The sequence below is a fragment of the Rhagoletis pomonella genome, unplaced genomic scaffold (genome assembly GCF_013731165.1).
Source record: "Rhagoletis pomonella isolate Grant_MI unplaced genomic scaffold, Rhpom_1.0 Rhpom_scaffold_00004, whole genome shotgun sequence".
Taxonomy (NCBI): Eukaryota; Metazoa; Arthropoda; class Insecta; order Diptera; family Tephritidae; genus Rhagoletis; species Rhagoletis pomonella.
In genome coordinates, this window is record NW_023458558.1 from 51,495,153 (window position 1) to 51,510,101 (window position 14,949).

Genomic DNA, 14,949 nt, shown 5'->3' on the forward strand with positions numbered 1-14,949 from the left:
ATGGGTCTGGTGGTAAACGAGGACAAGACGAAGTATCTCCTGTCATCAAACAAACAATCAGCACATTCGCGCCTTGGCACCCACGTCACTTTTGACAGTTACAAATTCGAGAAAGCAGAGAATTTCTTGGGAACCAGCAGTAACACCGATAACAGTATCAGCATGGAAATCTAACGCAGAATCTCTCTTGCCAACAAGTACTGCTTTGGACTGAGTAGGCAATTCAGGAGTAAAGTGCTCTCTCGACGTACGAAAACCACACTATAAGTCACTCATCATGCCCGTGCTGGTATATGGCGAATTAAAACACAGCGGCTCAACTGGCTCCACCGACGCCCCACCTCTGAAAGTATTCTGGCTTCTGGAAGAAGAAGAAGAGAATAGATCTATAACCTTATCAGTCACACAGTGTTACAATTCCGACGAAATCCTTGACGGTGGTACCGGGAGGGGAACGGTACATGACGGTAGGAAGTTTAGTTTGGGTTAAAGTCTCACACTGACGGGGTTAGGCGTTCAATGCTTCCTCCTCGTAAAATAAACATGCTCAGTAAAAAGTTAAAAATTTAAATCGACGAATAGTTTTATATCAACTTTTGTGAATATCTGTTTATTTGTTTTTTGTACAACATATTTACCTCTATTGGTTACAATAATTTTAAGCTATAATAAACAATTTTTTAGTAAGTAAGTTATTGGTTTTGGTTTTTTTTTTTGTATGGGCTTTGTTGTTTGGCCTCATCATCTGTCTTCTCCCTTTAGGTATGGACTCAAATGAAGCTAATCCTGTTGAACGTAGCATTGATGCTTCTGGCGCTGTTAGTGCCTAAGCGATTTTGGCCAAGTCCAAAACAACAGTATTGTGCCTGTGTGATTCAGTTCAGCGGTTCTTATTATCTTCTCCAATTTCAGATTTAAGAAACCTCGTTTCGTATCAAACAGCTCAGAGGTATATCCCAATTCTGACGGAGCTGATGGTATTGCTCAACTTCATTTTACACAGCCGTATTAGTCTCGCGATAATACCAAATTTAGACATCGCGGAATAAAGACAACTTATTTTTGTGCTGTCGAAAGCGGGTTTGAAATCGACAAATAGATGGTGTGTGTCGAGTCTATTCTTGTGGGAATTTTCCACAAATTGGCGTATTGTGAATACCTGATCTATGGTGGATTTGTCCGGCCTAAAGCCACACTGAGAACGTCCAATCAGTTCGTTGACGGTGGGCTTCAGTCAGTCAGTCACTCAATGCACTCGATAAGACCTTGTAACCTATGCTTAGCTGCTTGCCCCAATACCGACGCATGCTTACAGCCTGGTGAATAGACGCTGCAGACATCGACGTGACTCTTTCTTTTTCGTCGCGATCGAAAGTTTAACATGGATTGAATAACAAAACTTCTTCCATGGGGAATAAAGTCTCATAGATTTATGTTTTTACGGAGGGATTTTAGTTAAGAAAATACTGCTGACTGATACTTAATCTGAAAGTTAGTGGCAGAGGTACTCCTCTGTTTAACATTTTTACTGCTGCTGTTATCTTTAAGTGCAGAGTTAAAGCATTTCAGAGCGATAAATAAAAATGTAGCTGAAATAGTTTTACTCTATTTAAAACTCAATATAAACGTACATATGTATGTATTTAAGTGTGCATACGAATATCAAAATAAAAAAGATATTCGCATATTATATACGCGAACTTTGAAAATCTATTTTTTTCCGGCTTAAAGCTAGCAATTAAATCCATGTCCATCTATACAACATTTGTCAAACCGCCAAATAAGGCAGCAACACAAATTTTGACAACTCTTTCGTTTTATAGTATTTTAGAGTAGATTTGCATTCACATCAATACATAAATTCTACACACACACATATGTACCTATATACATACATATGTATGTATATGTTCATACACCTGCATAAAAGTTGATCATTGCGCGCTTGCTATTCAATTGGCACTTTTCAGTTGAGTCCATTCATCCAAAGTTGATTCGCATGAAATACCTACCCACAGCTCAGCACGTCGATTTCCCACAAAAACTCTGTACTAAAATACTAACTGCATACACATACCTACATACAAATTTGTCTTTATAGACCAACATGTGCAGGTGCATCTTTTTTTTACGCCGAAGCCATTTTTATGCACAAAATCATAGTGAAAATAGCCAATAGGCGGATTGAAATCAACAAATTGTATTTTTGTACGTATTTTCCAATTGATTTCCAATTCAATATTTTTTCCTCAACAACGCTTTTAATTAGTTGCCAATTTGACTGTGAATAATATAGGCAGCTTTTTTCTATGCGTTTTTGCATTTTCGCAACAGCAATCAACCGACGTTTATTATCGATGTGCATTTCCTCTTCCAGATACTAATTTAACATTATTATTCGCAGCGTAGTTATGTATGTAAGCACTTATTTATATACATATGTATGTCCATCCATACATACATACATATTTCCGTGCATCAAAGGAGACCACTACTCTATAATTTCACACATTCTGCAATTTCAACTAAACAGACCAACCAACGGTCATCTACAACATTTGCGGGAATATTAATTTGCAAATTTTCGCGCTAAAGCCGCATTTAATTTTACTTTAGCTTTACCACCAATTTGGCAGTTTGAAGTATGGAGAACATCAAAAATTAACAGCGTGGAAAAAACTTCTGATATTCATAACATAAATTATATATTCGACTGCGTCATGCTTCATGCAAAGAAAAATCTGTGTGTGGAGAACCATCCCCATCCCCAGCGGCATTATAAAATCTGGCCTACAATTATTTTACAAGGAGCGCAAATTCGGTGATTTCGTCGACATTTACTGTCGTTTACACCGGTAGACTAGCGCCTCGATACAATTTGCTTTAAATCGAGAGTCCTCAGATTAGCGAGACGAGGTATTCGAGGACCTCTTCTATTAGCGCTCAGAGCGAATTTACGATATAAAAATAGTGCTTAGCTATTTCAATGCTAGGGGGAAACGAAGGGGTCTTTGAACTCACTGTCCGAAAGTAGTGGCAACCCTGTTTCCATCCAACACGTAAAGAAACGGCTTTTGGTATTATGGTTTTCATCGTTGTTGGGTCATCTGTTGCGAGAGACTTTTCTCCAAAACCGGTACAACTATATTGAAATCTCGAATTCGCCTTTCAGGAAAACAGAAATATAACAAGAAAGGAGTTCTTTTCTTAAACTTATTTTATATTAAAAAAACTTAATCTATTCATCTTTTAAAAATGTGTTCTATTGTTTTTGAAATCAAATACTATACAAAAGTAATTGTTGTCTTAAATTTGTGTATGAAAAAATATTAAAAGATAAATAATCTTGTAAAAATGCATAATTTTTAGAACAAAATACAATAACTTTGAGAAATATGCAAAATCGTAGTTCTATGTACAAGTACTCGATACCTTTCGGATACTGAGTAGGTATCGCCTTGTAGGCCTTGTTTGATATAAGTATGTAGAATAACTGATTTGAGTAATACCTTGATGGTATCGATTTATCCCTAGTTAAGCACTTTAGACTGCGGATATTTATGCAGTCTACTAGTCTTGTGAAAGTTGCCAAAATATTGTTAATAAAACTTAAATTAAATTTAATTTAATTTTAAAAAAGTTCGAAAACTTTAATTTATTTATTAAGTCAAAGTGGTCACTAAAAGGCAAAGTCACTAAAAACAGTTTTTATCTTGACAAAAAAGTTTTTTGTGGACTCACAGACCCACATCAGTACCCTGTAAACCATTTCTTCAGAGCATTCTGAATTGTAGAGAAATTTTAAAGGCACTCTGGCAAAAGACCAGATGAGTGACTTTTGACAACAGGCGACTTGCTCACATTGGTAGAATACGCTAATACATATGGGTCATTCCACACAATATTTACACCTCAATATTTTTTTTGGGGTAAAATAATTTTTTTACATTTTTTATCGAAAAAAAGAAGACACCTATTATTTTATTTCGTCATAATATTCGGAAATCTCGAAAAAAAATTCACCAAAGTTTGAACTCACGGAGAGTACCTTTTTTTAATTGTTTGCAGTTAATAAACTATTTGTCGGAGAAAATGAGTTTAGGTATCAAAATTTGCGTATATAACTCGGCTTTCAATGAGAGTGTGAGATAGATTAAAAAATATATAAAATTTGCAATAAAAATATTCATTTTTTTATTTTTTTATTAACTTCATCATGTTTGATTTTTATTTTTTTCAACCTGAATAGATGTCAAACTTTATGGAATAAGCTGTAAAAATTTGAGAATGGAAACACCAAAACTGTAGAAGTTATGAGTTTTTTCATACCTGTGTACATAAAGTTTATACTAAAGTTTCATAGTTTGTCATAGTTTAGTTATTAGGAATGTTTATCCCGAAATCCCGCGATCCCGGCCTTTTTAAGGGACCCAAAATACCGGGATTCTTGGCAAATACTCCTGGGATTTTCGGGATTAGTAATTTGCACTGATGGCAATAATAGAAACTCCTTTTATTGACCAATATTTGGCTATATTTCTTTTTTTTTATTTAATAATTAATATTTTTTTATAAATGTCTAGCTCATTATACATTTAAAATCCCACGATAGTAAATTTCAAACACAAATATCAATATATTTGCGAAACCATGGGCCAAATATTGTAAAACTGCGTTTTGAGTTCTTCACTAGTAATTCAAAAATGATTTAAAAAATTCAGAGAAATGTGCTTAGAGAAGAAGTCTGTGTATCAAATTAAAGAGGAAGTCCGGTAGAATTAAAACATATTCAAGTTTTTGGCTTCAGAAGGACTGGTATGTATTGAAAATGTCCTTTTACAATTTTATTCTTGAAAAAATTATTTGTTAAGGACTTATATAAACTCGATAAAATCCTCGAATTTCGTCCTTCTAACTTTATCAGCTTAAAAAATTACCTACTCGTCCTTGTGAATCTAAAAAATTTAATTTTTTTTTAATTCTAAAAAAATTCCTCTTGCATTTGGTACCCATATTTTTATTCTACATTGCATTGAATTTTTTAAATAATTTTTGTAATTAATCATATCTTTGAAATTATAAACTCCTTCTAACGTCAGAGAGAAAAAAATAAAAACGCCACTTTAAATAAAAAAGTAGCTTTCAAATCCATTTATTTATTATTTATTTTATGGTAAGAGCTTCTAAAATAATATAGAAACAATTTTTTCGATTTAAGTTGTTGAAAAGTAATGAATATCTAAATCCCGGGATCCCGGGATTGCGATAACGACACCCCGAAAGTTCCAGGATCGGAAAAGCAAAAAAATCAACATCCCTAACAAATGTGTTTGTATGTGATTGTTTTGTTATGTTATGTTATGCGTCATTTGTAGCAGCTGCTGACCACTGATTGAACCTTCACTATCGAACACAACAGCTTTTGACTACTGATTGACCATTCACCGCCTCTTCTTTGTTGTTTTCATTATCTCCAAATCCAAATGATTTGGATTGAATATGATTACCCACTAAAAGAAATCATATGAACTTAATGTCACAGTAAGCAAATTGATCTACAAAAAAAAAAACTATCACATAAAGCTGTAATTGGCTATTGTGACAAAATCGCGAGCCCTAGCAGCTGTTGCAAGCAACAAAAAAGGCCGCCCCCAATAAAAAGTTATTGCTTGATTATTTATGGTTCGCTTTTTACAATTATTACATACATACATATTTGCATATTTAGCATGAAATATTCATAAAGTTTCTGCTGTACGTCTAAAGCTAGAAATACACACCAAATCTCGCATACGTTGAGTGACATATGAAGTTTTTTTTTTAATACGATATGGCCATCATGATTTTTTGTGCATTTGATATTAAAGAAGAAGAAGAACCTTATCTGATAACCTAACCGCTTTCTCAGGGATATATGTATGTAGGTTGGCATAAGCTCACAGGATGTAAATCTTGTATCCTTTAATAACTGTAATTCAGGCAAACCTAGCCAAAATTTCTTAGGCTTACATACACACATATGTATGTTAATCGTTAGCTTAATAAATAAAGGCGCTAACCAACACCTTTTTCGAAACTGCGTTTTTCACAGATTTTGGTAGGATGTACGAGAATACACTTTCAGTAAAAATTGTGAGGTGTTACATGCCAATTTTTAAAATGTCCTACCTATTTTGATATTCTTTATATAGTGTTTTTGCTTCTCTTGTAAAATAAATCATTTGTTGGTTAGAGCCTTTGTGAATTAAAACACACTTAGCTTTAGTCCCCATACCAACTTTTTTTAAATAGTTCTAAATTTTTTCGGAAATTTATAAAGGAATTAGGCAGATAATAAAATGCAAAATATATTTGGTGAAATATCTATTTATATACATACATATGTACATACTCTGTACAATAACGCTGCAAACGTAATTTCCATATACATATACATACATAGTATATAGTATATGTATGTACATATATTTAATTTGAATCTGATGGTATTCACATACTCATTGAAGATACTCGTATTTTAAAATCAGAGCTGGGTCTTAATGATTCCTTTAGGATTTTAATTACTCCCAATTACAAGGAATTGTAATTAGGAATTAATTCCTTCAGTACACAGCAAGGGAATTGATCACTTCATCAATAACCTAGAAGTAATTTCAAATGTAATTGTGTTTTTTGGATTCCATTACAAGGAATTTTATATTGTAAGGAATTTAAAATGAAATATATATTCTTCCAATTCCATTACCTGGAATTGCAAGAACTTTAGTTTTTTCAATTACTCAAAGGTATTGTAAAAGTAATTGCGAAACTTGAAAGTTCATTCACGAATGTAAAATGCGGAATTTTTGTTGTGGTCAAAAATTAAAATGGGAATCACACATTGGACATCTGCTATCTATATCTATGTATATGTAACTAGTAGTATACATAAAAATGTTGCGTTTGTTTGTACGAGGCCTCAAAACTCGAAAACGGCTGAACCGATTTGTATATTTTTTTTTAATTGTTCGGTATAATACCAGTACACAATTTTGGAGGGTTGCCACATGATTGAAAATTTTAAACTCAATTAAATTAATTAAATCTATGAAATATTGCAATGTCGGTATCAAATTAAAGAAGTTTAAGAAAGATAACCATTTTAGATATTCTTGAGGAGTATTGCCACTTATTTGTAAATTGTAACTCAGATAAATTAACAAAATAAATTAAATATTACGTTATGGGTACAAAAGGAAAGGTATTTGAGAAATTTTGATTTGGAAATATTTTCAATAGGATTATCAACTATCTTAAAGTAAAGATTGAAAATACTTAAAATAAATTAAATAGTACATAATAGGTACCAAACAAAATGTGTTTGCCAGACAATTTTTCCTAAATGTTTCCACCTATCCAAAAGCCGAACAGTTATAATGAAAAAAAAATTACAACATTTTATCAAGTGTTATCGAACGAAGAGTTGATATACAAATTACGCAATGGAAAAAAATTTATAAGAAATTACTCATACGAATGTAAAAAATAGTTACAATTAGTATTACTAATTCAACAGTAAAAAATCAATTACATTTCCAATTCCTTTCAAAGGAGCTGGAAAAAAATTACATTACTAGCACGTAATTTATTCCAATTACAATATCAAAAAAGAAATTATACTTGAAATTACTTCTACGGAATTGCAAAAGTAATCAAAACTTTTATTGTGAACTTAAGTAATTGATTCCTAATTACAATCACTGAGGAATGTAATTGTAATGTAATTGCATTTACCCAGCTCTGTTTAAAATACATAGACCTTTTCGCAAAGTCCCTCATCCACTTCAATCTCTGTACTATGCCGCTGACCATAATGTGTACGGAAGAATGTATTTAAATTCTGACTAGACGACTGCAAACGAATATTTGCTACATCGCCGATACTTTTCAGTGGTGGATGCACTAACATTGGTTTCCGTTGTCGGGTTATTGTAAATTCGCCATCACAAAATTGTTTACGTTTCTTTAGGAAATCCATTTCCATTGTATTTTTAAGGCAATGGGAGCTAAATGGTCGTGGCATAGCGGAGTCAATGCTATTTCTGAGTCCTTCATTGAAAATTTTGCACGTATTTGATTTCAATAAGTTCGCATCTATTCCCAATGTACGATGAGGAAACGGTGTAGCTGCCTGTGTGATCTTAATGTAACCATAATCTTTGCTTTTGGGTTTATAGGTATTTTCAATATTAGCTGCGTCAAAATGGGTATGCCTTGATGATGTGCTTGAACGAATAGATCTTCTACTTGAACCCGAGCTTCTTAAAATTGATGTTGGCTTTAATTCTTCGCCGCCTCTTTGGCCAGCAACTGAGATAACCGAATTTTGTAGCATAATTTTTTTTTTTTAATAGTTTATTAATTATTTGTTTCTTATGTTAGGGTTCGCGGTCTCCTCAAAGGAAAGTGCATGAAAATGTGCACGTCACGTAGTAAGTAATTTTGTCTTATTTGGATGTTGAAATAAACTGCTTGAATATTTTTCATCATGATTTTTCAGTAGAAAATTATGTAAATTTCAATGTAAAATTGCTTTACATTTTTTATAATAACTGTAGTAGATATAAAATGAAGTTTACCTCTTATAATGAATTTTAAAAGTTATGATTTCAAATGTAACAAAAAAAATTAAACTAGTGAACTCGCATAGCGTTAAAACGCCAAAAATGTTCTCATGTGATTCATCTGAATCAGGAGAGGTCTCGCGTGGTGTGGGTTTTCATTTCATCAAGTTTCAAATCTCCCTGCACCGCTAAAAAGTTCCAACTTCAAAAAATAAAACGTTATTGCACATCTATGTAGAATCCGAGCTCTTTGACTTGACTTCTCATCTTGGAAATTAGAAATAACGGTGCAGATGTGATGACCTTCACAAAAATAGATGGCAACATACATACAAATTTCTATTAACTGATGAATTAAGTTGAATTTAATTTTTTAAGTGGCAACCCTCTTAAAAATTATTTTCAAACTAAAAATTCCTTAAATATTTTTCGTATGGCATTGTTATTTCAAGTAAGTAATGAGTTAAGTTGAAATTTATTTTTTAAAGACGTGGAAAGCCTCTTAAATATAGTTCTGAAATAAAGGATGTTAAACCCATTTCCATTGATAACCATCAGTTATTAATTTAGTTTAATTAATTGAATAATTTTAATTTAACCTTTTAAACAGGGGCAACCCTCAAACACATCAAAAATATTCTAAATTGTCAAACTAAATATTTCTTTCATTTGACATCCATTTTTAATATTTCATTTAACTTGGATATAAAATAATTTCAAATAGGTGGCAACCCTCTTCAAAATATTTCCACACTACTTTTCTTACCTTCTTAACCCTTTTTTGTCTGACAACCATACCTTATTCACTTACCAAATACCTTTAATTAAAATTGAATTACATTTTTTAAACATGTGACACCACCTCTCCTCTTACACGTAGTTAAGATATAAAGCCTTTCCAAAATCATTTCGGTTGATACCCATACTGTAACAATTGATTTAACTTTTTAAATAATTTGAGCCTAATTTCCTAACAGGTGGCAACTCGTTTCCAAAAAAGTAAAACCTTATTGAACATCCGCATCCTAAGCCCTTCAATTTGTCACCTTCTGTTTGAAAATCGAGCGACGGGTTCGAATCTGAGGGTATTTATTATTAAATAACTTGAGTGTAATTATTTAACAGGTGGCAACTCGTTTCGAAAAAGTAAAGTAAACACCGCATTTTTTAAAGTCGAACGAACGGTGCAGAACTGATGACCTGGACAAAAAGTTCCTTCGCGTTTTATATGTATAAATATTCGAAATCTTCTTCTCCCTAGCTTATTTGTTAGCCATGACCGCCGCAAATTGTTGCAATACAAAAGGAATTGGAGCGTGAAAATAACCTTATCAGTTTACTTTTTAAGTGTCCGCAATGACTGTCTTGCGCCGTCGCCTGCTAAAACTACTCAAACCCACATACTCACATAAACACAATGGCAGTCACACTTACAAACGAACATATTTTTGGAAATTAACTAATTAGTGTGGCCAAGTTAAATTGCTGCTTATTTAGGATGCAACACTAACTTTTAACGAGCGTCACTATCTCTTATTTTCGATGCACCGCTTTTTATCTTTCGCATTCGCGCAGACTTATTTTTCCGCCGGAATTCAACTTAACAGCTGATCTTAAAACACAACTCGCTATTTAGAATATGCAACCAGCTTGCTGCTAAAAAATGATGCAATATTGCAAAGAAGCTAAAACTTTTGGAGCTAAAAGAAATGATCATAAATTGCCAAAGTTTGCAAAGAAAAAAATCGAATAAGTGCATTATAAATAAAATTAAAGTTACTTATTTAAGTAAACAGAAAAAAGCTGGGAGCAGCAGAAACCGCAATGCCACAATCTGTGGAACAAACTGGCAAGCGGTTGCAGCCTTGCTAGTTTAGCGGAACCTGCTGACCTAATGGCTGAGGCTGCTCGCTGTTTGCTATTTGTTTTTTTTTTTATTGTCATTGTTGTTGTTGCTGTTGGCAGCGGATGTAGAAATTAGGCCCAAAATGCTAACGAAAAATTAGCAAGGACAACGGAAAGATACGGAATTATCAATTTAATACTCGTACGCTTCTAGTTGCAAACTTCCGCTGCTACAAACCACTAGTCAAACATACATATATATGTATATGTATATTTACTTCAGGTTACCCATGATCGGATCTAAAGAGGGTCGTTGGTGGAAGTGGAAGCGACTCTAATAAGCACTAATACGTGCCGTTTTAAAACCACATTTGGCAAATCGGCATGAAAAATGGTGAACAGCAGAAAATTTGGAATTTACATAAGATCTTAACAATAGATAGATTATTTCATCGAAAATAACAAAGTTTCTTACTGTCCCAAGATGGCAGAACAATGGTGAATATGTCAAATTTCAACCTAATTGGCTAGTATAAAAAAGACAACTAAGCTTTCAAAGTTAGCCTTTACATACATATGTACGCTATCGGTCATATCTATAGCACCCCATTTCAAAGTGATATTGCTTGTCACTTGTATTTACCATATTCGGACCGACATAAAAAACATGTTTTGTGCCTTGTGTCATCGTGCCTGTAAAATCTGTCAAACGTTACATTCATTCCAATCGGTATGTGCTCAAGTTTATGCGCTAAATTTATCGAAGTGGAAGTATATTTTATCATCTTTAATATGCCTCTCCAGATTTAATTGGCTGGCCAAGTTACTACAAGATTAAATGAAAACAAGTAAAGATGTATAAGTTGGGGCGAAATCGAATTATACATACTCGGCGCAGGTTTCAAATACAGTCGTTTCAATTTTCTCTAAACTACCTTTGCACGATTAACAAGGGTGTTTTTCCCGATTTCAAACGTTTTCGATAACATGTTGAGTTAGACTAAATAATATAATTAAACCAAGTTTGGTAGAAGTCGTTAAGGTGGTTACCGAGATACACCCTGTAGTCATAAAGTGGGCGGTGCCACGCCCAATTCCTAAAAGTTTATAATATTCTTATTAACTGTAGTAAATTAGCATCCTCAGTTATTGAAATATCGTAGTTTTCGTATTACGGAAATTTACCGTTATACGGGGAACGGGTGTAATTTTAGTCCGATTTGAATAATTTTCAACGAGTTGCTTTGCGAGATTCCACCGAGTTTGGCAGAAATTGTTAAATTGGTTACCGATACACCATTTGTGATCAGAAGTAGCGGCGCCACGCCCATCATCCAAAAGTTTATAATAAACTAATTTTATGCTAAGTGGTTATTGCATTAATCGATTTTGGGTGTAAATGAGCTTCAGTAGTTACAGATTTATCGCAGTTTTCGTGTTTCTGTAAAATACCGTTACATGGTAGGAGGGCGTGGAATGATCACCCGATTTCAAAGATTTTCAACAGATTTCTTAGCTCTTCCCTAAGCAAAGCTCACTAAGCAAAGGCCGTGACGTCAACAAATACCAGCATGAGAGAGCAAGACGAACTCGACAAAAAAAAAAAAGAGGAAAGCATCGAACAAAAGGCAGTATTGCCAAGTTTTGAATTTGAAAAAGCACCAAATTTTTATTCGTGTATTTTTTGGACTTTATATGCATACATAAATTTATTGTAAGGATGCCGATTCAAATTAATAAAAATCAATGTTTCTTGCATGACCACATATTTTGTTGTTGCTTATTATTGTCACTGTGCCATAAGTTTGTTCAAATTTTTGTAAAGTTGCTTACCGTACTTACGATTGCTATAAATTTTGCTTCCATTTTTTTAAGATTTCCTAATTTACTGTCTTCAAACTAAAAACAAAAGCACCAAAAACGCACCAAGCACCAAACTCAAAAATTTTCGCGTCTTGAATACCCATTAAATTTGGTGTGAAAAGCATCAAGTTGGCAATAGTGAATGTAAACAAAAGTATTTTATGACGTCAGCGATTGGGTGGATGCTGTCAAATCGACGAAGAGGGGGTTAGCGGTCCGCGAATGGCGCGACCTTTATTTTCTGGATCGTGGGTTCAACTGGTCTCTTGCAAATTTTATTAGCTTTCATTTAGAAAAAAAGTAATCAAATTGAAATTCAAAACAAAAGAAAAAAAGTTTTAAATGAACTGAGCCATACAATTTTTGAATTTATTTAAAGGCAAATATTTTTTACCGGCCTTTGCAACTTAAATAAGTTCTCTGCAAAACCGTTTGTTTAAAATATTTATATGGTATATGGGGTATAGAAATATCCCTTTTCCTTAGCAGTAAACGTTTCAGTGTGGGCAACAATGATATTTTTTAAATAAGGCAGATCGAAATATGCGCTCTATGGGAAGACAATACCTGTAATTATTGTATGGACATTTTTAAATACGAACATGTTTAAGGGATAATCAAATAAAAAATATTCTTTCTTACTACGCGTTATTTCCCTCAGTGCACAGTTTCTATTTGGAATAGAAAAAAAAGCGAATGCCGGTTTTTTGCGTAAGGGACGCTAGAATGTAATAGATTTAAATTAAGGAGCAGGTAATATCGTACCTTTGTAGTGTTTAGCATGTCATTGGTCGGTAACAAAAGCAACTCGGGAAGTATAGCCTTGTTTTTACATGCAGCTAAAGACAACACATGAAAAATCCCGCTTTTTTTAATTCAAAATTTACATAAAAACGGTGTTACTCAACTCCCACCCTATGTTCTCCTTAAAATTGTCGAGGTAACGGTATCATGCATACCCCATTGCGCCGTTACACTAACATGTAGATTGAAACCGCCCATCTTTATTTAGCTGGATGCGCGCATCTATCAGCCTTTCAAAAATCTTCACGAGAAACGAAGTTTGGCTAGTGGGCCGTGCCAATTTCTGCTTGTCTTCGGCAATAGTAGCATTACCCATGCCATACTTAATGATATTGGTTCGTAGGCAGCGTTGTCTGGATTTTCTACAAATCGCAAACGATACTATCCATCTTCTTAGCGTGAAAAGCGTATGCCCTCTTCTGCCTGGGGACTGTCGCCCGAAGTAATTCATTGGTCCTATGAAACTATAGTTAAGCCTATCTTGTTTTACAGAGCGCTTGCCTGTTGGAATTCAATAGAGAAGGCTATATTGGTTAAGCAACTGGAGCGTGTACAGCCTTAGCCGGCATTATTGGGGCACCGGCATTATTGGGTACACCTATGTACACTGACGCTTAACGTCATGTTGAGCATTGCGCCTGTATGTAGATATTGAAAAGGGAATTGTCGCAGCACAAACTACTACTAGGCTCAGAGAAACCGAGCGACTCCCAGTAGCAAATAGATCAGGGATATGAAGGCTGTGACGGCGCGCTTGAAATCGGTACGGGAATGTCTGACCTCTCTATCCACCCCGTCGGAGTACTTCCTTATTCGGCTCATTTGGGCGCCCGGCCAAAGTAACATTGCGAGAAACTGCGTGGCTGATGACCTGGCAAGGAAAAGACTGGTTGAAACGTTATCGCCGGATATGGAGCAACTGGGTACACCTCTGTCCTCCTGCGGTTCACTCTTGGACAATTGAGCGTGTGTTGGGCTAACGCTAGGGCATGCGCAATTTCCAGATCCTTCTCGCTATAGGTGGGACTTCGGAGGGTCCATTGTGCGACTGGCATTCACGTGTTAAGGTTAAGAAACTCAACTGCATCAAATTCAATTTTTCGATAAAAGGGCCAAAAAAAGTTTGAATTGTATTTATAGGCCATCTGATCCCAATGCAGTGCAAATGTCTGGAAATGGAACATTTTGTTTTAAAAAGGATTTTTCCCGACAAGTAAAGCAAGAAATTCGAAAAGTTGGTAAAAAGGAAATTTTGCCCAGGTTTTATCTCAGCAGAAAAATGGCACCAATCTACTTTATTTTATTTTACACGCTGTACATACATATGTACATAAGTTAAACGTGCTTTTTTATTTGCCACATTAACGTTATTTTTGAGGTTGATTTCCCACATGCAAGTAATTGCGGCTGAAATATAGATGCATATGCGGATATGTATCCCCCTCTTCTGTTGCCAGATAATGCAACATAAATAAAGTTTACGGTACACTCGTTCGCTCATACGCGGGCCATTTGCTCAAATCTGGAGCATTTCTGCAATAAATAGAGTCGAGTCGAATGAAAGAGAAGAAAGCGAGCTGCTTGCTGTGCGTCTGAGTTTAATTAGTGCAACTGGATTATTTTCTATCGGCCAATTTACCACAGAAACTTCATCAACTAACTGCAGCAGTTCGACTTGCCGCACTTAGCCACACTCTATGTATGTATGTATGTACATACATACTTAGAAATCGTAAAAGAGACAATGCACACATTCGATTCATACGCAGGGGCATAAACATTCGATGTGCTCTTGCATTTCTGCACTGTACTGCGGTTACTTGTATTTTTTTTT

At 34.4% G+C, this 14,949-nt stretch overlaps 2 protein-coding genes across 7 annotated transcripts in view; one reads left to right on the plus strand and one right to left on the minus strand.

The window, feature by feature from the left end:
• Positions 1-14,949, plus strand: part of LOC118737760 (oxysterol-binding protein-related protein 8) — a 104,307-nt gene that overhangs the window by 19,352 nt on the left and 70,006 nt on the right. The gene's annotated exons all lie outside the window — the stretch shown is intronic.
• The window catches only part of LOC118737762 (NAD-dependent protein deacetylase Sirt2-like), a 20,982-nt gene that overhangs the window by 1,954 nt on the left and 4,079 nt on the right, over positions 1-14,949 (minus strand). The gene's annotated exons all lie outside the window — the stretch shown is intronic.